The following is a 26,401-nucleotide window of genomic DNA, read 5'->3' as shown; positions in this document are numbered from 1 at the left end:
TTTTGTAGAATTTGTTGTTAAAAGATAATTTGTTGTTAAAAGATAATTTGCCAAGCCCAAAAGTCTTTCTCAGAAATAGTTTCAATTGAAGATGATTAGAAAGTTTTCAGAGGAGACTACAGATGTTCCAAAGAGAATAAAAGCCCAAGCTCCATTTCCATAGGATGAGATGAACCCACCTTTGCCTTCTATGGGCCTTTCTTCAGATAGGGAGGGTCCCTTCAGAGGGACCCCAGAGCAAGGAGCAAGAAGGGAAACAGTACCTTTTGAGATAAGAGGACAGAGAAGATTTTGCTGAAGAGTGGCTCCTGGCCACTCTGGATGCAGAAGCCTGACCTCTTAGTCATTCACAAAAGGTCCTGCAATCTTGCACAGTTGTGATCTGCCCAGACTTTCTTTTGCTTTCCTCTCAACCCATCTAAGCCCTGGGGAGCTGCCCCAAGGAATTGCAAACAGTGGCATCCCCTTTATCTCAGTTAAAACCTGCAATTTTAAATTGTCAGTAGTAGTTTATTGTGCTGTCTAATAACTGTAATAATTCTCAGCACTTTCATGTAGCTATTCACCTTCAAAGAGTATTACTAATATAAGCTAATTAATTTTCTGGTTTTCTTCTAAGACACAATATTGCAGGCTGTGATCATGCAGACCACCCAGGTAATTATAATTTTCCATGCATTGAAGATTATTCCAAAGACAATTTTTGTTATTTTTAGCAAATGCTAATTTGATCAGATAAAAGTTAATACTAAAGTGATTAAATAATAGAATTTTTGTTTAAAAACTTCAAGAGTGCCGTGCTGGTAAATCCTTACTGAAAAAGAACTCTTTCATCTAAAACTTGACTGTTAAGGACTGAAAAATATCATTACAGGATTGGTTTTGACATAGGCCAGGCAGAGGAGGAATATAAGAGAATCATACATTTATACTATCAGAAAATTATTAAATTAAATATTCAAAGTTCAGGGCAGTCTTTTGAGAATGTTTTCTACAATGTTTTTAAGCAGAGCAATAAGTAGAAATTGGTCCTTCTCACTTAAAAGAGGAAGTATAAAAAGATGCCTTTTGCAACAAATACTTTGGTCAAGAGGCATAATACCTGAGCCACTGTTCCACTGACCACCATTCACTCGATTCTTGATTGTTTTTATTATTCTAGTGATTATTGCTTCTTACTTAAGGGACAGCAAGTGGTTAAACTAACAGAGTTAACTATTTTTTGTCACTCCTCCTCTAAGGCACTAAGAATTAAATAATAAAAGGCATTTGAAATGAGCAACAGAGCAGATTCCTTAAATGTCTTCTGTCTCCTCTCTCCAGGGACAAGCACAACAAGGTGAATCTCATCATTATTTGTCTTTTCAAGGGCAAAGCTGTGATAGACAGGGCTTAATGTGTATCTTGGTGGAATTGGATTTGATCCTCAGGGCTGGGCAAGAAGGCTGCTTTGTTAGATTTGTTAGATTTACTCTCTCCTGTGTTCTCTCTCAACCACAAACAAAATTACCTCTTGGAGGCCTGCATCAGCCTCAGCATCCTGAGACTATCTCCTTTTCTTGATTTCAGTCACATCTAAATCTGTTTAAACTGTCAACATGATGATTTGTGGAGAGACAGGGATTAAGCAGAAGGGAGATTAACACAGTTGTCCGTCTTTGAAATAATATACCTGCTGCCAGTAAGGGCATTCTTCAATTTACATAACTTAGCTCACAAGGAGGGCTTTATGGTTGTTATTGGGTTGCTTTTTTGCTATCAGCACTACAAACTCACCTGCTACCTGCACATTTAAAACCTTGACAGTCCATCTCTTCAATTCCTGTAAGACTGAGACACGCTCTCTTTCTAGACTGAACGATACCTGCTACCTGCACATTTAAAACCTTGACAGTCCATCTCTTCAATTCCTCTAAGACTGAGACACGCTCTCTTCTTTTTCTAGACTGAAGGAGACTTTTTTGGTATTTGAATAATATGCATTCAAATAGATTATTTAAGAAACATGTATTAAATTCCGCTGGATTAGATATGAACTTCAAATACTCTAAAGAAAACACCTACATTCCAGTAGAGTCAAAACTATGTGAACAATTGTTTTGAAATAGAATAAAGATCTCTGCTTTTCTTTCATTTGCTGAAAGAAGTTGGCGGATTACTTATTATTCTAGCTGTCTAGGGAAAAAAAATGCCATGCAATATCTTCTTTAATACTTGCTTAGATAATTCTTAACAGCAGTAACTAGAATTGCTTATTGTATTGGGCTAGGCCTTATTGTGGTGGGGAACAAAGGACCACAGGAAAAAGAAAGAAAATTCTATCTAAAACCAGGAATAAGAGTATCTATTTTTCTCACACTTTATACCTTTTATCTTTATTCAGTTATAAGGGATAAGCACAGAGTCTTTTCTTCTGTATATACAGGACTTTGTAAAAGAAACCTTGTTTCGAATTAGGAACCAAATTGTGAGGTAGCACTATGGATGTTAAGGCGAAGCGTAAATTTTAAGCCAGAAAATGGATAAATGTACTGTCACAGCCACAGAAGCTGGAAGAGCTGCATATGCAGAAGAGAAAGGAATAATTACATGGAAAAAAAGACAGTAGTCTCCTAGGTGTGAAGCTTCTTTTATTGGTACTTCATATTTTTATACGAAATCTCACATAAAAGCTGCTTCATGATTGCCAGGTAGTGTGATGCTCTCTTAGGATGAGGAAACTTATGTAGTTTTCTCCAGCCTTGCTTCTCTGGGAGTCAAAGCACTTGTGAAATCATCTGTTGCACCAGAGCTAGGAAAGTTTTTTGTGTTACAGAGCTTCAGCTTGCTGCTCAGCACACTGCAGAGGAATGAAGGCAGAGGAGCAGACAGAACTGTTCTTTTCATCCTCCTCTGTGTGTCATTGAAATGCTAAGCAGTTCTTAACATGCTATAGGGTTGGGGTTTTTTCAATATGAAAAAATAAAGTAATATGAACTACAAGTGATGACATAAATAAAATGTACGAATGAGTCAGTTTCTTAACCTATTTCCTGTGTCAAATATGTTTCTGAGGCCTGAAGAATTTACCTATTTTTCTTTTTGTTTTTTTTTTCAGACCTTTTTCTTCATAATTATCTCTTAGTGTCTTCAGCTGTATCTATTAACCATGCCCCAAGAAACAGATTATTTTCTTGAACTTCCCAGCTAAACCAAGCAGCTGTAAGTAATTTAGATTTTTAGTCAAAAACTTTCAGAGAGGCATCCAAACTTGGAGGTGCTTATAAGGCTTGAATTGCATCTTTCAGATTTATCAATTTTTGGTAGAAATTACATCAGATGCTGATTTTCTACCTTTGTGTTAGCTCCATCTTTTAAATAGCTCCTGTGACATGAAATTTTGGTTACTTCACACTTGTAAATGTCAGGATTTCTTTGAGGGAATAAAGATGCAGGCTCAGTCCTCAGGTGTGCAAAAGTCAAGACACTGAGCTGAGAAAGATTATCCCAGGGATGACAACGTGAGGAGGAGTAGGTAACATTGTCAGTGACATGTACCAGCAAGATCCTCAGTGGACTCCATATTCCCCAAAACCACACAAAGTTTCTGCAAGTCTTTGCATTGGTTTCACTAGATTCTGATTAAGACTAGAAGCATTTATGACTATTATTATTTTTGTTTTACCTATAAACTAGTGCTGGGTTGCTGGTAGTTGAAAAAGGCTCAGATGTGAAAAGAAAGGCTGTGTCTTACACAGGCTTAGGACAGGTATGGTAGAGACAGATAACTTTACAAGAAAGGACACACAATGATTAACAGAGGGAGAATACTTGATGAATAGATTCTTGCAGTAAAAGAGATTTGGGCAGCTGTATGTTTTCCAGTACATTCTATCTATAGTAATTGTAGTTGCTTCTGTAGGTCAGATCTTATTTTTAATTAATTGAATTGCTGAATTGCTGAATTGGATGTTTTTAAGAAGGACAGTCTTAATTCTAGCCTTAAAATCTTTAAAGGCTTACTCCTAACTAAATAAATTGGTCAGGAAGAATAGGGCATCTCTATAAATTATCTTGGCATTCCACTTATGGGAGAAAAATTATCTGGAAATTACCTTTTATTGCCACAGATACAAGAAGAATCAGAAGTGCCAAAGGGATACTGAGAAAGGTTGCTGTACTTTCCCTGTCTAGTTTATCCCATTAGTTTGTTTAGTTTCACTCTTAGACTTTTCTGAAAAAAAATTGCAAAAAAAACCTCTTGACAGAAAAATTCATTTTTTCCTTTTAGTGTGTGAAATTATGTCATCTGTTGCCACCAAATCTATGATGGAAGAGGAATTAATATAGTTTACTTTCTGAAATGTTTGTTTTATTTTGTGCAGGTTTAGAAATATATAGAATTTTGTTTATGCTTGCGACACCTAATCCAAAACGAAGACAGAAAAACATTTCCTCTAAACTCATTCTGCAAATTTAATTGCTCATAATATTCTCTATGGGAATAAAAAAAATTGCATGAATGCCCAGCATGAAGAGACACTGGGATTAAATACTAAACAATTCACCTTACTGTGACTTCATATCAATGGGTTAAACATGATAAACAGTTTATGTATTCACATCAATTTAAGCTGCTGGGTGTATCAGTGGAATGAATACATTTGCTGTTGTTTTTTTTGGCTCATCAGTAAATCTAGCAGAAAATCTGATGCTATACCAGTTGGATTTATATTGCTGCAACAGATAGAGATTATTACTGATGCCAAGAAGACTGATTTTCTGCTGATTTGATTAGGACAGTAACTGTGCAAAGCTATATATTAATATATTAGAACACTGCAGTCCCCTAGAAGCCTGCAGAAGGGAATTTTGTATTGGATTTGGAAAAACAAGATCTGTTGTTTCTGTATCTTACTGCATCTATTAGAAAATTCATACAAATTCTTTAATCAGCCTGTTCATGTGTGCTAGGAAATGGGTTTTCCATATTAACCAGGGAAATGTCAACTCAAGGCTATGGGGGCTGGTGCTAATAAGGTTAATGAATAGCTGGCCTGAAAAGCAACAGATGGGCCTAACAGAGCGGGAGCCTTAATGGCATTTGTAATGCCTAGGGTCAACTGCAGTTTATCTTCATTTTTTTCTCATTTAAAATATTCCAACGGAATAATAAAATAAGTTTAAATTTTCCCCGCAGGGAGATGAAATTTATGCAGCACTGTTTATTGAATATCAATGTGTTTGGTTATAAACAGAGGACTGCTGCACCACTGCTAGAACTGTAGTTGTTGTATATTTGCATTTGCAGAGGAATTTTTCATTTAGCTCATTTAAAACAGTACTCTATTTTTATCAATTGTTGCTGAAGAACTGTTTTAGATTTTTTTTTAATTGGTTTTGTTTTGCTGTTTTTTTCCTGAAGACAGCTAACATAGAAGGTCAATTTATGGCTGTATACTGCAGCTAGATACATGACCATTATGCTAAATCTGCATAGAGGAATTGTAAGGATAGAGTTTGAATGTCCATATTGTGGTCTCCACTAAGATGACAGAATTTATACACATTTCCGGGCCAAACCACGACACTCATTATAATAGAATGTCATATGATAGAATAGGGTAGAGATGACAAAAATATATGGTAGAAATCATAAACATTTCTAGATAAATCAGAAAATGTTTCTGATAAAAATATATTTGTTGGATCTAAAATAACCTCTGTGACCTTGTTGTCCTTCATCTCAGATACACTAGTCTTTAATCAGAAATAATCTGCACAAGAGGCAATTGATACAGTCCTCTCTACTCTAAATACAGACTCAGGGTGACGTTAAACTATCGTTGTAGCACATCTATTGCCTGAATTTAGTCCACAAGATTTAAGCTCTCATATCAACTAAGGCAGTGAAATATCATGTTGAGGGAGGTTTTAAGACTTGTACTAACAAACAGTTTTTTGAATAGGCATTGCTCTTGGGGAAAAAAGAAAACACTGAATTCTTATTTAGCTTATGCCTCCCCCAAATAGCTTCAAATAAACATATGGATCCACAGTAATTTTATTTATGAAACTCACTTTCATACTTTGTGAATGCATGGAAATAGTTAACACATTTAAGTTCAGGGCAAGACTTTTAAAGCTCTTAATCCTGAGCTAATGCTGCCAGGTTTTCCATATCAAATGCTTTTGATCACCCCTCTTCTGCTTCTTTAGTGCTCCCTTCAAGTCAGTGTTAAAACTTCCTTTGACTTTAATGGGGGCAGAGTTAGACCAATACTGTGGGCTTTTGGAAATCTCACTTTATGTGGATTTAAAAAATACTATTAGATTATTCATGATGAAACCCATAGATTTCACTGTCAATTTGGGCAGTTTTTATCATTTTTATGAATTCAAAGTATCTGATGAAATTTTTCTCACCCAAGTTCAGATGTTGGAATATTAGGTGTCCAAGTCAAGGCCAGCCAGCATACTATTCAAGATAAATTTTCCCACTGAAGCTGTCCAGAAAAGAACAGAAGACACAATTAATTATTTAAGATGTAATAACTGAATTAATTTTCCTACTCATTGCAAAAAGAAAAGGATTTCTGTTATGATAATCCTGACATTTTGAGATGCAGGAATCTGCTTTATAATATTGTCAATTTAAACAGACAGAAATGATGAAAAATTTCAGACATTGGTTGAATTAACAAATAACTTAGTATTTTGCTTAAAGAATATCATATTCCATATACATTATAGAATGTTTCAAAGCCAGTGTCCTGGAAGAGAGATTAATATATATCTGAATAATTTACTAATTGTCCTACTATTTCTATATATTTGGCAAAAGAAAAATATTACTGAATAATTTAAGTAAGGAATTTAATAGGATTTGTCAAGTAATATTTAATCTGATTTTCTTGCAGACAGCTGTGGTCTGGAGTAAAACTCATCACACAAATTCAAGACTAGAAACACCTAATTTTATCATAGAATGACTTGAATTTGCATATTGGTTTGTGATAGACCTGTACTGCTTACCAGACTGGGAATAGGATCATCCTTGCACAGTACTGTACAGTTGCAACTAATTGCAAGTTCTGTAGATACAGCATAGAGGAGTGGAATGTACTCACTTTTCCCTTGAGCACCAGAGAATTTATGTGTTTGTTGAACAGGTGATTTTTATATTCTTTCATGTTTACTATTACCCAGTGACAACCAGTCTGTTCCAAGTCTCGTTTAATAGAAAGCAGTTCCACTTCAATTCTGAAAAATACCATTTCTTTGTTCCCTGATGTATCTTAAGAAGTCACAGTTTCATTTAATTGTACAGATGACATAAACTTTTTCCTGCCTGAACCTTCTATCTTGAGAGTATCGCCTGTCTTCTGACTCACATGAACATTTCCTTTATTTGAATTATTTTAAGTTTGCACAAGGCAGTTTAATTCATTGAAGGAAGAAGAAACCGAAACTTTCATGTTAAATTGAAAGTTGGGTGCAACGTAGCAGTCTTGTATCTGAAGTTCTAACTGCATTCAACATGAGTTTTGGGGATTTTATAGTAGGATAGCTTTTTTAATTTATCCTGACTGCTGACTTTTCAAAAGAAGAAAATACACATTTTTTGCTAATAGTTATTTTTCAAATACTAACTTAAAAAAAATGTGCTCATTGATCTGTGTCTTATTTCATTATTTTAGATGGCATAGACTATATTTGTAAGCCTGTTAGGTGGTAGGTTTCAGAGAGGATTTCAAACTTCTAACTCCAGAAAATCAGTTGACAACCACATGAGTAGAAAGGATAACCAATTTGCTGAAAAAGAATGTAACCATTTGCTATCTTGTAAATAGCTGTAGCATTTTCAAAAGATAAGGTTTTCTTTTTTTCCTTCCCACCCTCCACCCTGATAGCTTTATGATTACTTATCTGCATGCATTAATTTAATGTATAAATGAACAGTCTTCTGTACACTTTTTGTAATTCAAATCTGGAAATTGTTTAGCATTAAAAAAAACCACATGTTGCCATATGGAAAAATATAATGCTGATGAAATCTGATAGATGGCACTGTTGGATTGTTGATAAACTATGAGCCTGACTCCTATATTACTAGTATCCAGAAGGATGTTATTGCTTTTTAAATAACTGTTGTTTTAGAAAGTTTGATAGAAACACATTTATTTCAGTCTGCATTTGCTCAGTAGTGGGACTCAATGTCCTGGACTGGTTGTTGGTCTGTAATTCTCTCCTTATTGTTTCTTGTAGGGCATCTCTGTATCCCATTAAGACTTGTTATGCTTATACCAAGGATGTGGGTGTTTCTTACCTCATGGCTTCTGGTTAGAGCAGAGATTTTGGGAACAAAAACTTTGATTCTTTCTTCTTTTATTATAAGTCAGAGCATTAAACATTTCATTACACATTCACTTCATATCCCATTTATCCTTTTCTTTGAGGTCTGAAGAATGACAACCACCTCCTGTGGGATTGCTGGGTACTTACAGATGAATCGACTATGATTATCTGAAGCAAATTAAAGGCTAACTTGTCTAGCTTTTGCACTAACTTAAGATCAGATAAATGCAAAAGCACTGTTGGAACTAGTCCAGGTAAATCCACTGGATTTCATTTGAACTAAAACCTAATGCAGCTTTTGCAGGAATATTAGAATGAGAATTTTCTTGATGTATTATCTGACATACAATTTGGACTATAGCCCCCCCAAAAAAAGATGCCAAATAAAGAGCAGCAATGAGATGATTCATCTATCCCTAAATATATAACAATGTTGTTGAGTAATAGCTACATTAAAGAGTTATTTTATTCAGAAGAAGGATTCTGTTATTGAAAGATCTTCATACCAGTTGTGAATTCTATGATTGTTATGGCAAAAACTAAAGGTAGACAGAGATTTGTTGAACATCTGTTTTGCAATACTCATTCTGTTTGTGCGGTGTCATTTATTCCCACTCTTCTTAGCACTGCAGTGAATAAAATTCCACAATAACTTCTAGTATAAACATGTAGCAGTATTAAATAGTTGCTCATTTTTTTCTGTTTTAAAATTTACTACAACTGTGAAATTTCTGTGATTGCAAATAATAGTGACTATACCTAAAATCAGTAAATGCACTCATCCACCTTAGAAGATCCAAGCAGCACACTGAAGGATGTAATAGATTTAGGAAGGTAGAGTTCCTATAATTGTATAATTTGAAATGTATCATGCACGACTAAAATTTTCCCTTATGATAATGAAAAAAACCAATGTGACAACAACATTAGTGATGATCTTCTTTCAAATCTGAGGTATATAGGAAATATGGGGACAGCTCTTCCCTATTGTGAAGAAAAATTGAAAGAAAAACATAAAGCAGAAACTATCCCTGCATATTTTCTCCTGGAATGCTTTTCTTCCTTTCATTTCTTCAAAAAGCAAAAGGTTTGTTCTGCTGGAAAGCAATTACAGGCACTGTAAGAACTCTGAACTTGAAAGCTGTTGGGAAGCCCAGGTATGTCTGTGATGGTCCTTTGCCTGCACATTTTCTCTGTGTACTGAGCACCTTTTGCTCTCTGCATCAGCAGAACATCAGCCAAATTCTTCTGGCTTGGTAGCAGCTGCTGGATCCAAGGTCTTGAGTCTTAAACGGTTTTAGAAGTCCATGAAGGTGTAAATGGGAAGAAAGCACTATTGTTTTCCTGTGAGATAGGAAATGTGATGCTGCAAGTCTTGTTTCAATTCAAGGCTGCCCCCTGGCCTGTGCATTTGGCCTGTGGTCGCATACAGGTTCTTGGCTATACACAGGAGCTGGAGAATTCAGATATACAACAGCTCCTACCAAGGCTTGTCCATTTCTTGCCTGCACATCCCTTTACACAGAGTTCTTAGGGGAATGAACTAATAGGCAGTTATTTTAATAGAGATTAGAGATTAAAAAAAGATGCTAGTCAGGTACAGGAATAAATCATGAGGACTATGCGACATCTGAGTGAAGTACAATTTATTTGTATTGAGTCAAGTCACCTAGAGAGAAATAAATTTTATTTCAGCTAGAAGTATTTGTGCAGAATACGACTATTATTTATGTCTTACAAGCATTTATAATTTCGTGGCTGCACCAAGTTATCAGGTTATTCCAAGAATACAAAGGACTGCACCTAATTCAGTGATTCTATTCCAAGAAAATCCTCTAATGGTGCCACATGATATAGCAAAAATCAGTTTATAATGAAAGGTTTGAACTTTTGATGAAATGAAAAACAGTTTTGCTGGTGAATTTTGCTCCTATTATTTCAGGGGATATTTTTTACTCAAAAATTATTAGAATAATTTAATAGAATAAAAAAAAATTAATGGAATAAAAATGGATTACTGGGGAAACATCCACTTCATGTGGTATAACTCCTTAATATAACTTTTTCTAAGTAGATCAGATTTGTTCTAAAGAAAATCCCAGAAAAAAATGCAATTGTATAATTTATGAGTCTGGTGTTTTGAACATTTATGCTTTTTAAAAAGTAGTCTGAGAAATGCCAGTTTGTGTCTGTTCTTCAACTGTGTGATTAAATTCCAAAAATGGACTCTAGTAGACAAAGATTTTAATCTCCACAAGCACATGTAATAGATACCTCTCACCTGAATGCATTCTAGATGACCAATTGCACCATTTGAAAGGCACTGATGTCTCAACTGCTTCCATAACCAGATGCTTAATGTTCAGGAAAAAAAAAGGTAGTGGTAGATATTTTTTAAAAAATCGACTCATTTAGGTAGAATAAAACAGGTTCCAGGAGTAATTGGGGACCACTTCAATGCCTGTAAGAATTCATCAAGGCAATCTTTTTGCCTAATGATCCATGGTTGTAAATTATAGCATCATTGTAGTTTCAGCTAGCTTTATATTTAGCAAAAGAGACAAAAAAAAAGGCTGCCTTAGTTAGAAAATTATTTGGAATTTAAAATGATGTTTTAGTAATTTTAAATATTTGAATTATATTCACTTTCCATTGATCTCTACTTGTCATCTCAAAAACATTTAATCCTTCCCTTGGAAGCAGATAAAGCTTGAGATGTCTTTGTCCTGTACTTTAAAAAAGGGAAGATTAACTTTTCAGTGCCTTATGTCAGGGAGTCAGATGATTTACTAGAGATTGAATGTAAGAAGTTCTGTTTATAACTTTATTCAAATAGTCATGCAAAAGTTTTGTTCACATAAATGAAAAAAATATGGGACACTTAATATCAACATAATAACTGTGTCCCACTGTGTATGAATGAATAGGGTAGAGATGACAGATATATGGCAGAAATAATGAATATTTCTAGATGAACTTATTGAAAGAAGATATTTTTGTCAAAAATGAAGAGAGAGGCTCAAGAGATGGTGAAGTTTGATGGTGCCAGGAAAATCTTTGCTCTCTTGAGGACACAAAAGCTGTAAAGCACCTCAGTGAGAAATGTAGTGGAACTGTTGCAACCACAAATCAGAATTAGGTAGAAAGAAATATATTTTAATGACTTGAGCCTTCTACAAAACATAATTAGTCCTTTTACTTACTGAAGGAAAATACTGAATGTGAGACAGCTTCTTACAAAACTCATGATTTTGGGAGGATGAATATCCAAAAACTTGGATATTCTAATATACATTTGATTTGCAGATTATCTTCCCCTTGAAAAATATGAAACGCAAAAAACAATTTCTTGCTATTTTAAAAATTGTAAGCCACTTGAATGAATCTAAAAAGTACATCTACTGATTACTTAAGAAGTAATAGAAATTATTTGCCAGTGGCAAACTGCATTCTGAAGAATTATCAGCAAACATTACAGACTAAAACATTATCACTTCAATTCATTTCTTTCTCTTAGAAATGCACTCAAGAATGTATGAAAATACTTAAAAATTTACTTTGGTTAATCCATATTCCTTTACTAACTCATCATTATTAGAAAAATGTCTATGAAAAACATTTGCGGAAGACATGTCTGCAAAAGCTGGAAACAAAGCCCTCTACTATTCAAACTGAATTGAATCAGACTTAGACTCACACTTGCCATGTATTTCTAGATTTTTTTTCTTTCTGCTTTGATGTTTTAGTGTCCATTTTCCCGCTGAAGATACAGGGGATGTAACCACTTTAGAAACAAGAAATAAATTTAGATTTTATTATTAAACATAAGCTGCTATAAGGTTGAATGATTAGCATTAAGAATATTCAGATGGATATTTAGTCTATCCTTGCCATTTGCTGCAGTTTATGTTAGCAAAATTATTTAGATATGGATCAGAAGATTTCTTCTTGTGATATGACTAGTTGAAACAATAGAAAAAGCTGCTGAAAAGTTCCATGTCAATAGTTTTTAGAAGGAATAAATAGCCTTTTTGTAAGAATTTCTCATTTTCTCCATTGTTTACTTCATACTTTTATACATTTATACTTAGTGATTCTATTTAAAAATATTATTATAATAGTTAATGATTTTGCCCTTTATCCAGGCCTAATAAAACCACTTGGTTATTGAAAATAGTTTTTAATAGAAATCTTAGAAAAAAACATACCATATAAAACATAAATAATGTTTAAAAATAGGTGAGGGTTCTTTTTTTCCCTGTGTAATAAGTAGTTATGCTTCAATTTCAAGTATAAGAAGAAAATCTATTGTATAATGCCTCATCTCAGAATTCAGAATTGAGAAGGATATATTTGCTGAGCAATAATACTTCAAACTCTATTACTTTTTCCTTTTTAAGCCTTTTATGACTTTTCCATAAGAAAAAGAAAACCACAGTTGTTGAAAAATAAGGTATGGTCTAAAAAATAGAAACTCCTACATGACTGAATATTTGACACACATTGTCTTTATTTCTACTTAAGCCAGATGATGGTTTTTTTGCTGTTGTTTTTTTTTTGTTTGTTTGTTTGTTTGTATGTTTGTTTGTTTTTTCATTTTATAACTGTCTTGAAGGTAAGGGAATATTATGTAGGAGAAAATGGCTGTGCAAAAGTCCAGGCTCCCATCATCCATTTGGGAGTCAGTTCCTGATCCTTGCTTTGCAATAAAACATTTAGTCACCTTTCTCCTAAGCTTTACCAAGACAGGTTTGATTTTGGTGTAAATAATGACATTATTGAGTGGCAAATAATCACTGTGACTCCTGTGAAACCTGAAAGTCAGTCATTTCTCATAGGAAGGCTGATTGATGCCTTCTCTTTTCTACATCCAGAAAAAGTGCCAATTATTTCCACTTGAACACACACACACTTATGCTACATCTCCTTTTAGAATTAGGAGACTACAGCATTAAATTAAAGCTTAAAAGAGTTAACTACAAATTTATGAAACAATTTGGTGTAGAATCAAGATAAATATGAGGGTTTTGAGATGGAATGAATAGACCTTTCTGGTGAAAATGAAGGGGGTAACATTAGTGTGGGGGACACTTCAGGCTGAAAGGGGCTGAAGAAAAGTGGCCCTAGCTTGGGAATGGTGAAGGACCTATAGGACAAAGCAGGTCAGGAATAAGATTTCAGGATCTGAGGAAGATTTCAGGAAGGAACAGTATCTTTGGGAGCAAGAAACTGAATCCTAGACTGCCATGAGTTGTAAGTGACCTACAGCCCCACCCTGGGTTAGGGTTAGTGTTCGGGCAGGCTGTTCACAACTTCCTTGGTCTGGAAACATTGACTCTGGGCACTTCTCACCCAGATGTGTTGTGACATAAAGATGAAAAACCTCTTCTCCCCTGCAAGGGACTGTAATTCCTCCCTTACTCCTCAACACCCCAGCATGTCTGAGCACTTAGCACTGCTGTTCTTCTAGCCTTGCATGGTTTCTTTGGCTAGAATAAAAAAATACCTTTAGTTAGACTCTCATAGAAGTTTTGCAACATTAAAAAATACAAAAATAAACCTCAAACCAAACTGATGCATTAAATTTCATCAGTAAATGCCTCACCTTTCTAAAAAACCCCATATTAAATATCCTAAAGAAACCTGTATTGAAATAAAAGGTCTGACTTCCATGTTTTTGAAAACCACAAGAATAGAGGTGATGGCAAGAAGTTGTAATATAGCTGTCAGGAGACTAAACTACACTGAAGACCCCCAGATTCTATGAAATAACAACAGACACTGTAAGAGTCATGGCAAAGCTGACAGATACACAATGCAAGCAATTTATTGATTATCTGGGGAAGATAACAAAACACCTGCTGCTTACTAAAGTCCACTAGATATCAGCATTAAAGAAAAAAATTCAAAATATTCTCCTCATCTGCCTCTATTTTATGACTCACTTCCCCATAATTTTCACAGAGAGATACCTAAAAGCAATTGTATACGTGCCTTTTTGCATACAGAATGACAAAAATGAAGATTACTTAAGCTTGCTATTCTGAGAAAAGAAGACCCTTAAAAATCTCTTTTGAGTAAGCTCCTCTATGTAGAACCATTTTAAGCCTCTGATCTTTTGGAGATAGCATGGTACATTTATCATAACCGAAATGAAGGGTGTGCTTATGCATCTTTCTATTAAACAATAAAATTAGAAGAGAACAAAAAAAGGGCTGAAGAACATTTGTAGGGTGGATTTCTGTATCCACATTCATTTCAAGTCACACTTTTGTCCCTGAATCTGAGTGCTGCTGGAATTATTTTAGAACATTGGTCTGTACTTCACATGTGAATGAAGATATCAGCATCTGGACAGTGTCCAATGAGTGTGGAAATATTTTACTTTAATATGTTTAAAGCAGAAAAGCATAGGAGAAGACCCCAATAACTTGCTTGCATAAGTAGAAAGTTCAAATGCTTTTTTGACCTTGAATACTACTGATTTTTCTGTCATTTTTAGGAAACTGTCTAGCCCAACCTCATAGAGTTGATTTTCTATTCTGAAAGCCAGCCATAGGTGTTTTAGAGACAGTGGGTTGTATTCTAATGTTTGGAGAAAAAAGTATCTTGTGAATGTGCGTATCTGTGACAGCATGTGTCAATCATTTGTGACTCTTCTTCTGAAAGACACTGTGAGTTTTTGTGAGCTAGCTGCTGCATCCAAAATGGACCCTCAAATATTAACGAAGACAATCACAGGGTACGAGGTTGGATTAAACACTTCCTTAAGAATTTTTTTTCTATAAAATCCCTTTTATAGTGTGTTTGTCAAAGTTTTTAATTAAAAGATAAAACTTTTCAATTAATACTAGTCATTTAAACATGGCTGTAAATATGAATTGATTCATGCACTGGATTTTAGCTGTGCTCTTGAGTTGTAGCATGTATCCATGACATCTGAAATCACACTGATTTTAAGAACAGTGAAAAATTACCACGTACCTAGTGAACAGTAGAATCACAGTTGTATTTGTAGCATTCTTGGCTTTTCTGGTGTGAGCAATACGATGAAAGCAAGAGCCCCAAACTGGCCATTTTCCATAGGGGAGAGTGCTGGTGGCACTGCCCAGGTGCCTTCAGTGGGAGCTGTGGGACAGCCCCTGTGAGGAGAGGATGGGGCTGCCCTGACAGGACTCGAGGCAGCCCCAAAACAGAGCCAGCACTGGCCACAGCTGGGCCCATCAGCAGTGCTGGTGCTGCTTCGGTGATAACGTGTTTAAGAAAGGGTAAAACCAGCTGTGTGTCAGCTCTGCAAGAGGAGTGAGAAAATATCATACAGCCATCGGTATATCAAGGTCAGAGAAGGATGATGAGGAGGAGGATTTTGAGGCTCTGGAGCAGAGATTTCCTTACAGCCCATGGAGAGATGTCTATGAAGCAGTTTTATCCTAAAGAACTGTAGCTCATGGCTGGACCCACACTGGAGTAGTGGAAAAGTTTGAAAAGGAAGAAGTAGCAAATAAGAACTTTAAGGACTGCCCCATTCCCTGTCCCCCTGCACTGCTCAGGATGGGAAGATGTTGAAGAATAAGAAATGGACATGTGAAACTGGGTGGGAGAAAGGTACTGTTTAAATATTTATTTTTGTTTCTTGCTACACAAATCTATTTTGATTTGCAGCAAATTAATTTTCCCCTAGTCTTTGTCTTAGTCCTTGAGCTTTTTCATCATGTTTTTTGCCCTGTGTTCTTGGTGAAGAAGGGTGAAGTTGCATTTGGGTGGGCAGCTAGCAGGTGCTAGTCATTGTCAACAAACTGCAGTAATGTTTTCAAGTTTTTCTTCTAATGTTTCTGTAATTGTTGTGGTTAATTGTGTCTAGTTCTTAAATTCAGTCAATGGCATGGAACAGTCTTCCCACATTTGTAACTCACAGGTTCAAATTACATCTGTAGGCAGAGCGACAGGGCAGGTCTCTTTCTCTTGGCAATGATCAAAGTGCCCTAACACCTACCTGTCATTATAACTAGGCCTCACTGACTGCTTCCTTGACTGTCATGGAAATTTTAGATGCATCAAGAATAGAAAATTAGCATTAATTTACAATGAAAATGCTCTTTTTCATTTCCCCAAATGTGTTATTGGGATTTAATATAGTTCTAGCTGCAGCTGCAAGCAGAATCCCTTATAATGGTTGACTCTGCAGCTGGGTTTCACATGCCCTGTGTAGGAGAGTTCCTACAGAGTTGCAATTAATTTCTTTAAAGGTAATCATGTTTTTTTGGCATACAGTTACGGAAAATGCAAAGTGGTTTTTTGGTGTCACTGTGGTTACAACTAAATAGCTGCTGTTGAATGCTTTTATATTCTGGCCCAGAGTACTTGGTGTAGTGCTATTGTACTTGATTCTGTGCTCCTGCCATGGCAGTGCCCCCATTCTATCAAAACAGGTGTATAGTGCACATTACAAAATGCAGTTTCTAAACTTGACTTCGGTGAAAAGATTGTCTTAGATAATGTGGCCCTTCCTTTACTTCCACAGGCTAACCAGCACAGCTGTTACCTCATCTGTAATATGTTATCCCTATTATTCATATTACAGTAGTGCCCAAGAGCCAACAGAGAAGAGTTTTCTTTGTTCCAGATGTGATATATAGAATAACAGACACTCACTTGAGGAGCTTACAGCAGGGATTGCAGAGGCCTTAGATACCCTGTAATGGGAATGACAAACTGTCCCAATCTGAGATACACTAAGAGTTAACCCAGGGATCTGTCCTGTCCTTCACAATAATCCCCGTTAGTCCACCTGACACTGCTGCGAATATTCAGTCCAATTCCACAGCCAAGGGTAGGAAAAGGCATAGCACACACACAGTGGAGGTCTTAGTAGATGTTCTGTTCTGTGCTCTTCATTGCTCTTTTACTCTATTTTAAAATAGAAACAAATGGATATGCATAGGTAGATGCTTTAAACTGAGAATACGTTTAAAGGAATTTCTTCCTGTTTTCTGTAGTCAACAGGAGTTCTGACATCCATTGACTAATATTTGAGCAATGTGAAGTCCACAATGATGTATTTCTGACATTTTGGATTTGAAAATAATACACTGTAACACTGAAATATTTTTCTTTGCCTTTCTAAGTAATAACAAGAACAGTCATTAATAATTTGGAAAAGCACAACTGTTCAAATTTGGACAAATACATAAACAGGATTTAAAAGGTGAGAATTATTGATGTCAATAAAGAAATTCTTCATCAGTGTTACCTGACTATTTATAAATCTGGGTGATCATTTTCAAAAGTACTTTTCAGATAAACCACCTAAATTTAGGGTTGAATTATTTTCTGCCATGTTGGAAACACAGAAGAGATCATTCACATTTTTTCACAGCTTAAATGATTATTTAATGCAGAATGCACAAGATTAAAAGCTTTTTTCCACATTCTCCTGGGCATATTGATAAATCATTCAAGTAGTTTTATATCCTGTAATTTTCTACAGTGCATGTAGAATCACCTTCAGTTTACATTTTTTTTTAGCAGTTAAAAATTACATTTTTCTTCATGGTTAAGTGTTTCTTTCTCTCTCCTTCCACATAAGGTTACTGGAAGTAATGGTTATATCTAAGAATGACAGTCATCCATTCTAAGGTGAGGAGTTACCCCTAATAATGGTTATTTTACATGTAACTCAATTTTCTTATTCATAACAGCAAGTAGAATAACAAGGATAACAGGATCTTTTATTATAGCTACCATAAAAACTGCTAGCTGTTAAATTAATCAAGAAAATAGAGAACAGTTCTAAACTAAAAATGGTTCAAGTGCATGGAAAATTTGAAGTATAATTTTTTATCAATTGTTTTTGCAAATGAAAGGTAGGGGGTAGTACACAAGATTTCTCTGGAGTAGCTATCTGAAACACTAATGTTTTTTTTTAGTTTGGTTTGCTTTTGTTTTAGTTTTTTTTGTTTGGGTTTTTTTTTTTTTTTTTCCAAAAAAAAAATCTGGAATTTTTTTTTTTTTTTTTCCAAAAAAAAAATCTGGAATTTTTTTTTTTTTTTTTCTTTTCCAAAATAATAATCTGTAATTTTATTGTTTTTTTAGAAAAATATTTGATTTTTTATTCTTCACATAAGAGTTAAAGATTTTGTGACCATCTGATAAATCTGTGGATAACCCATGCAAACCTTAAGGCAGCAACACTTACCAATACCCTAACATGTTTAAATTAAACTGTTCAAAGGATGTTCTGCTCTTGATGTCTGCATTGAACAGGAGAGTAAAGGGATTATTCTCATTCCCTTCTTTCTTTTTAGCTCCATGTTGGTTCACTTCTTACTGTATAAGAGGGGCAAATATTTTTTGATAAACTAGAAGTAAATGTCAGATGATGTGTTTGTGTCATGTAATCCTTCTCTATCAAGTTATAGTTTTCTATAGGATTAAGGGAGGATTCATATATCACTACTTCCTTATCTGGTGATCTACTGATATTGGTTAGGGAACATTATTTTATCTTTTCCATCACATTACTTGTTGTTAAACAGTGACATGTTTTGTAAGCCATGGATTGTGTTTGAGTCAAAGTGCACAGCACATTTTGTATTTCTATGAGACATAAAACAAAGCTCTGGGAGATCAAATTTTATATAAAGTCTGTCTGGTGAAACAAAGTTTTTCTCTATTAGCTAAATGCCAGTGATTTGGCTTTGAGTAAGAATATCTGGATTTTGCAGATAATAGTAGCAACCTGCCTGGTCAAGTGATGTTACAGTAACAAAACAATGTTTATTTTTTTATGGAGGTATTTAAACGTACTTAGGTAAAAAGAAATTAAGCAACTCATTATCATTATAACATACATATAAATACTTTAAAATAATTTTGGGAAGGTTTTATTTTCTCTGTATTTAATTTTTTGCAGTAGGAGGCTGAGGATAAAGAACTAACTCAGGCAATGCATAGAGTAGTGTGCAAGAGCCTCATAGGGAGAACTGAGTACAGAACCTCACTGATCTTACCTGGCATTTTGTGAGCGTTTCCCAGTGTGTTGGTTTTAAGAAGAACAAACCCCAAATTTCTAGTTTGTTTGAACTATTTTATTGGTTTTTTTTTTTCCTTGAGGTCAGGTGAAATTCTTAATTTAAACATGAGGTTAAAGCACCATGATCTCTTCAAAGAACTATTGTAGTAATACTGACAGGGAGGGTAAACCAGCCTTCAGATAAGCTATCATCTATGATGGGTGCTACTTGCTTCAGCTCAGAAAGGAAGTTATGACAATGAAGAATTCTAGAAAATGGAACAAAATCAGGTCTCAATACACTTTTATGATAAAGTATCCAGTGTTTCTCCTTAAGAAGACTTTTTGTGCTTTTTTAATAAAAGAAGTAGAGAAGATCCAGTGTTAATGGCACTAAACATTTTTTCTCTAACTTCCTAATATACCGGGAATCCCCATTCAGTTTCAGAATATATATTTAAAATACTAAAGTAGTGGTAGACTGCTGTATCAAAGAAAAAAAGAAATAAAAATATTTTGTGTTAGTATACAACATACATTTGACAGTTGGCAAAGCAGTGTTCATATAATTCAACTTCTGCTTGTGTTCTGACTGATTTGAGTGCACTTGCCCAAAGCTCTCCTGATAGGGTATGAAAGTGTAAAGAATTCCTGGTTTTGTTGCCCTTTCTGGGGGGAATGGAAAAATCATAAATTTTGTTCCAGCGTAATGTTGGATCCATATTTTTCCTTTGTAAATACTCAATCAGATCAAGTGTATAGCAACATGAAGAGACTACAGATTCTTTAGAAAAGTTCAAAGCTTCAGACAGTTGACTTTTCCAATACGCTAAAGTTGTACTTCATAAAATATTTTAAGTACATGAGAACTCTCAGCTAAGTCAGAGTTTATATATACAGCTGCAACTGCACCTTGTGCCAGACTTTAACCATTTAGGGCTTAAGTTGGAATCCAGCGTTAAAATGAAGATGCATAGTCATAACTTAAATATATCAGCCTTCCAAATTTGCAGCCAAACACCTAAGTCTTATTTCCACCATGTACATTAGGATAATTCTAGCAGAGCCTAATGAAAAGGCATGTCTGAGGTAAGTATTATTACCCCATGGGGTGAGAAGCTACAAATCACTGCTTTATACAAGAGCAGTATGTACCTACACAATGTCACTGCAAGGTTTCCAACCAGGAGAAATTAAGATACATTAGTTCTTGTATAAATAATATGTTGTTTAATCAGACAGTTCCAGCTTCTGCTGGATATTTGTGTTGCACTGCATGTGGGTTATTTATATAGTACAAATCCCAAGCTAGTCTGCTGTACAGAGCACAGCAGAATACCTGAATCATCTTGTGTTTTTGTGTAAGTACAACTTCCCCTGCATTCCCAGTAGTGTTTATGGCATGGATGTTTGTTGATGTATTCTGTTTGGAGCACAATAATTTGAGACAAGCTTGAAAATGAAGGGTTTAATTTTCTCATCTAGCTGTTGTTAATTTTTTTCTCTTAGAATGGCTACAGTATGAAGATGTATTCCATAAATGAAGGGACTTTGTTATTCAGGATGGAAGTTCTGAATCAGACAAGCAGGAAAGTTATTAGGAGCAGGATGTTTTCACATGGGAAAGCCTGAAGCTGTTGTCTGACTTTTGTTGTTGTATTTTTTCTTAAGGAAAACCCGAGGACTTTCAGAGAAAAAAAGAGGTGTGTAAGTGTTGGGTGTTGGATTAGATGAAAGACAAAGGATGTGTATGCAACCTACTGAGGCTACAGTGTAAATAAACACTGTTGCTTCAAGGCATGGGGTCTGATGAATATAAATATAAGAGTACTGTGGAAAATAGAACAGTACTCCTAGAGGATATGTACTGAAGATTGGTAGAAATGGCTTAGTTAAGAGGTTATCAAATTGTGGCTTTAATCTTGTCTAAGAATAATAAAAATATCCATCCAATCAAGCTAGTCTTCAATTTGCTATTAATAGTTTAATATCTGATAGTCCTTGGGAACTATGTTTTTGGGGCTGGTAGTGGAAGCTAGCTCTGCATAGTCTGTGCATTACCTTTTATTAATTGCAGTCCTTCCAGAAATGGGGAAAAATGTACTAGTGAAGAGATAAGCTATTTAGGAAAAACACCAGCCTCGCCACTTCCTGTGATCTGTTCTGTTCCCATGGGTGCCAAAATGTAGGCATTTTAACACCCACAGCTGTCTTGTTACAGATGGAGGAGGGTACATTCCTCACTATAGCTTACCTGTATTTGTTTATGGATTTGCTGCTCAGGATTTTTGTACTTTCCAAATGTGATGATGATGTCTGCTTTCAAACCCTCCTCCAGTTTTGGAACCTCCACATTCCAGAAATTTAATACATTTTGAAAAGTAATATGACTTTCATTCTTACATTCTGTGTAAAGGAATATTCTTTTACTTGTTTGAAATTGAACTCCTACTGCTTTTGTAAAGTACTTCTTGCACTGAGGAATTTAGTCAATTTCATTTTGTATTTGTCTTAGCCACTGACACCCTGAGTTTTGTAAACTTTGATCATATCTTTTTTCCATCAGCTTTCCAACCTGGAGAGTCAGAATCTTTAGTCTCTCTTTCTAACATAGTTGCTTTATTGTTTTTAGTACATCAGCTGATCTTCAACATTGCTATATCCTCCTTGACATGCGGAGACCAGAGCAACACACCATTTGGGATATAAACAGACATCTGTTGGTTTTATATGACGTAAAAATTATACATTGGTTTTGTCCCAATATTCTTCCAAATATAATTTTAACTTTCTTGGCTGCCATTGCATACAGATCTCATGATTTCGGTGAACTGTTGATGATCTCAATTAGCTCTGTCTTGAATTGCAATGCTGCTTTTGTGGTCAGCATTGCACAGACATGGCCTTGTTTATTTTTCTCTAGATACAGTATTATTTTATATTACTCTAATATAAAATTATTACTAAATATATTTAAATATATCTAATATACTAAAACAAAGTGAAGATTATCTAACTCTTGGCTGCCATTGCATACAGATCTCATGATTTCGGTGAACTGTTGATGATCTCAATTAGCTCTGTCTTGAATTGCAATGCTGCTTTTGTGGTCAGCATTGCACAGACATGGCCTTGTTTATTTTTCTCTAGATACACTATTATTTTATATTACTCTACAGTGAAGATTATCTAACATCTTTCACAATATCTTCATAGGCAAACTCGGGAACTGTGGACAGGATGAGTGGACAGTGAGATGGATGAGAACTGACTGAATGGCAGTCCCCAGAGGGTCATGATCAAGAATATCATCAGGAACCAGGAGTAGCTAGGGGCCTGTCAGTAATGGTGACCCCCATGACTCAATATTGGACCCAGTACTGTTTGACTTATTCACCAATGACTTGGATGAAGGGGCAGATGTCTCCTCACCAAGGTTCCTGATGACAGCTGGGAGGAGTGGCCAAAACCCCAGAGTGCTGTGCAGCCCTCCAGGAGGGCCTTGAGAGGCAGGAGAGATGGACAGAGAACTGAAATTCAGCAAAGGCAAATGCAGGGTTGTACACCTGGGCAAGAATAAACCCATGTACCTGCACAGACTTGGGGCTGACCTGCTGGAAACAGCACCATAGAGAAGGAGCTGGGGGTCCTGGTGGACAACAGGCTCTCCATGAGCCAGCCAGTTAAATCCTGCCTCAGGGAGCACCAGCCCTGTTTGTGCTTACACTGTGCTTCACACAACATGGAGTCTGATTCTTGGCTGGACTGCAGGCACTCTTTTAATGGTAGTAAGTATTTGGGAAGATGACTTGAATCATGAAAGTATGGCCCAAATTGTCAGCTTATATGATATCTCTGTTCACTTACAGCACATCCTTAATGTGCTTGTGTTTCAGTCTAGTGGCTTGACTGTACCACATGTAAACATGCCAACTCTTTTAAAACTAGCTTGCCTGGGGACACACAGCAGTTTAGCCATGATAATTGGGGCTTTCTGTGCTTAGCAGCACCTCATGTATGCCTTTCATAGCTCTTGCAGATGAATCCTTTGGTACCTGAGCCTGTCTCAACCAAAAATCTGCTACAAAAGTTTTAGTCAAAGGTGCAGTATCTTTTTTCCATCAGCTTTCCAACCTGGAGAGTCAGAATCTTTAGTCTCTCTTTCTAACATAGTTGCTTTATTGTTTTTAGTACATCAGCTGATCTTCAACATTGCTATATCCTCCTTGACATGCGGAGACCAGAGCAACACACCATTTGGGATATAAACAGACATCTGTTGGTTTTATATGACGTAAAAATTATACATTGGTTTTGTCCCAATATTCTTCCAAATATAATTTTAACTTTCTTGGCTGCCATTGCATACAGATCTCATGATTTCGGTGAACTGTTGATGATCTCAATTAGCTCTGTCTTGAATTGCAATGCTGCTTTTGTGGTCAGCATTGCACAGACATGGCCTTGTTTATTTTTCTCTAGATACACTATTATTTTATATTACTCTACAGTGAAGATTATCTAACATCTTTCACAATATCTTCATAGGCAAACTCGGGAACTGTGGACAGGATGAGTGGACAGTGAGATGGATGAGAACTGACTGAATGGCAGTCCCTAGAGGGTCATGATCAAGAATATCATCAGGAACCAGGAGTAGCTAGGGGCCTGTCAGTAATGGTGACCCCCATGACTCAATATTGGACCCAGTACTGTTTGACTTATTCACCAATGACTTGGATGAAGGGGCAGATGTCTCCTCATCAAGGTTCCTGATGACAGCTGGGAGGAGTGGCCAAAACCCCAGAGTGCTGTGCAGCCCTCCAGGAGGGCCTTGAGAGGCAGGAGAGATGGACAGAGAACTGAAATTCAGCAAAGGCAAATGCAGGGTTGTACACCTGGGCAAGAATAAACTCATGTACCTGCACAGACTTGGGGCTGACCCGCTGGAAACAGCGCCATAGACAAGGAGCTGGGGATCCTGGTGGACAACAGGCTCTCCATGAGCCAGCCAGTTAAATCCTGCCTCAGGGAGCACCAGTCCTCTTTGTGCTTACACTGTGCTTCACACAACATGGAGTTTGATTCTTGGCTGGACTGCAGGCACTCTTTTAATGGTAGTAAGTATTTGGGAAGATGACTTGAATCATGAAAGTATGGCCCAAATTGTCAGCTTATATGATCTCTCTGTTCACTTACAGCACATCCTTAATGTGCTTGTGTTTCAGTCTAGTGGCTTGACTGTACCACATGTAAACATGCCAACTCTTTTAAAACTAGCTTGCCTGGGGACACACAGCAGTTTAGCCATGATAATTGGGGCTTTCTGTGCTTAGCAGCACCTCATGTATGCCTTTCATAGCTCTTGCAGATGAATCCTTTGGTACCTGAGCCTGTCTCAACCAAAATCTGCTACAAAAGTTTTAGTCAAAGGTGCAGAGTAGACTACTGGAAAAATAAATTTTGGGTTTGTAATAATATATTTTTGTCTGTTCTTTAACTCTCTGGATGCTATTTTCATTCCTTTTGCGTCTCAATAAAGCTTTTAACATATGCTTGATACATAATTGAGAGCACTAAAGGCAATGGCTGCAATGCATATAATAGCTAACCTGGTATTACGTGCTGGGGCATTAATGTGCAAGAATATCTAGCACTATCAGTTATAGAAGGCAAGCAGTCTTTGTTTTAGATGGAAATTGCAGTAAAATAATATAAGGGAAATGTTCCTTAAATAAAAGTTTTATTCGTTTTACCAGCACTCCACATTTAAATACTGTAAGTGATAAATTTGAAGAAGACTTAATGTTTTTCTATTAAGCTGTTATGACTCCCTTCATCTTTTCACGATGTTACAGTTTGCAGACAGAATACTAAAGTCAACTGTGGATCATTGCTAATTCTGTTAACAGGATGATTAAAATGACAAGAACATCTGCAAACAACTGTTGCTAGTATTATTGCTGTGCCTGAAAGCTCTGCTGTTGCTAAAGATCTGACAGCACTTCCATTACTAAATCTCATTGTAATCCTCATTGGGTTTAAACCAGGAATTCATACTCTCACTCCAAAAGACAGTTTTTTGACAACATTTGGAATTAGCCATATTTTAGTTACAGAAAAGTGAGCAATCCACAAAGTTATCTTAAAAAATAACAAATGTTTGTATGTTCTAAAAGGTTTTTCATGCTCTTAAAATTATTCAAGTCAGAATGTTTTTATGAATATCACACATTCTTGGTTATCCTGAATAACAGTAAAATGTGACCATTTGAAATTACAAAATATATGAAGCATGTGGACATAGATTCTGCAGATATTTACACCTGTACTTAATTTCTTAAACATGAATACACCCTCCCTGTTGATTTAGTGAAACTGTTCAAACACGAAAAATTTAAATGAACATGCAGATATTTTTTTGGTGGTCAATAAATTGCCCTATTGCTCCTGCAGAACTTTATTTTAATCTCTCTGGAAGCCAAACTGTCTGCTCAGAATCATGCTTAATAGAGTCTGATTGCACACACTGACTAACCTCAGTAAACCCTGATTTCACTATCTAGATAACACAGATAATATTACTGGTTTTTATTTAATAGCCTACAGAAGCCAGTGCAGAAGCCTATAAACAAAGTGGTGTCCTTTTTTGAATTACACATTTGTATTTAACGGACTTTCCAGAATAAAGGCATATTAATATTCTTTTGATACATGTCAGAACTGTTAGTTTCCCAAAGACCTTTTATATATATATATATATATATGGAAATATCAGGCTTCTTTTTTTATTTTGGAGAAAACAGGCCAAGAGCATTCTTATCGGTTTTACTAATCTAGTTCTGAAATGCTGGTTATCTAAATTAAAAGGCCATATTTCCAGAGATTCCTAGCCCACAAGCCAAAGTAAGACTAAGAAAGAGAAAAGACAATAATTTTTCCATTTCATTATTGATACTATGTAATAAAACATAGTTTTTTGTAATTATTTTCAGCTAAATTGTCACATTCAGATTCAAAGTATAGCCTGTAAATTACGCAAATATAAATGTA

Source organism: Passer montanus, unplaced genomic scaffold (genome assembly GCF_014805655.1).
Source record: "Passer montanus isolate IOZ18808 unplaced genomic scaffold, ASM1480565v1 scaffold6, whole genome shotgun sequence".
Taxonomy (NCBI): Eukaryota; Metazoa; Chordata; class Aves; order Passeriformes; family Passeridae; genus Passer; species Passer montanus.
Note: the sequence above shows the minus strand (reverse complement) of the source record.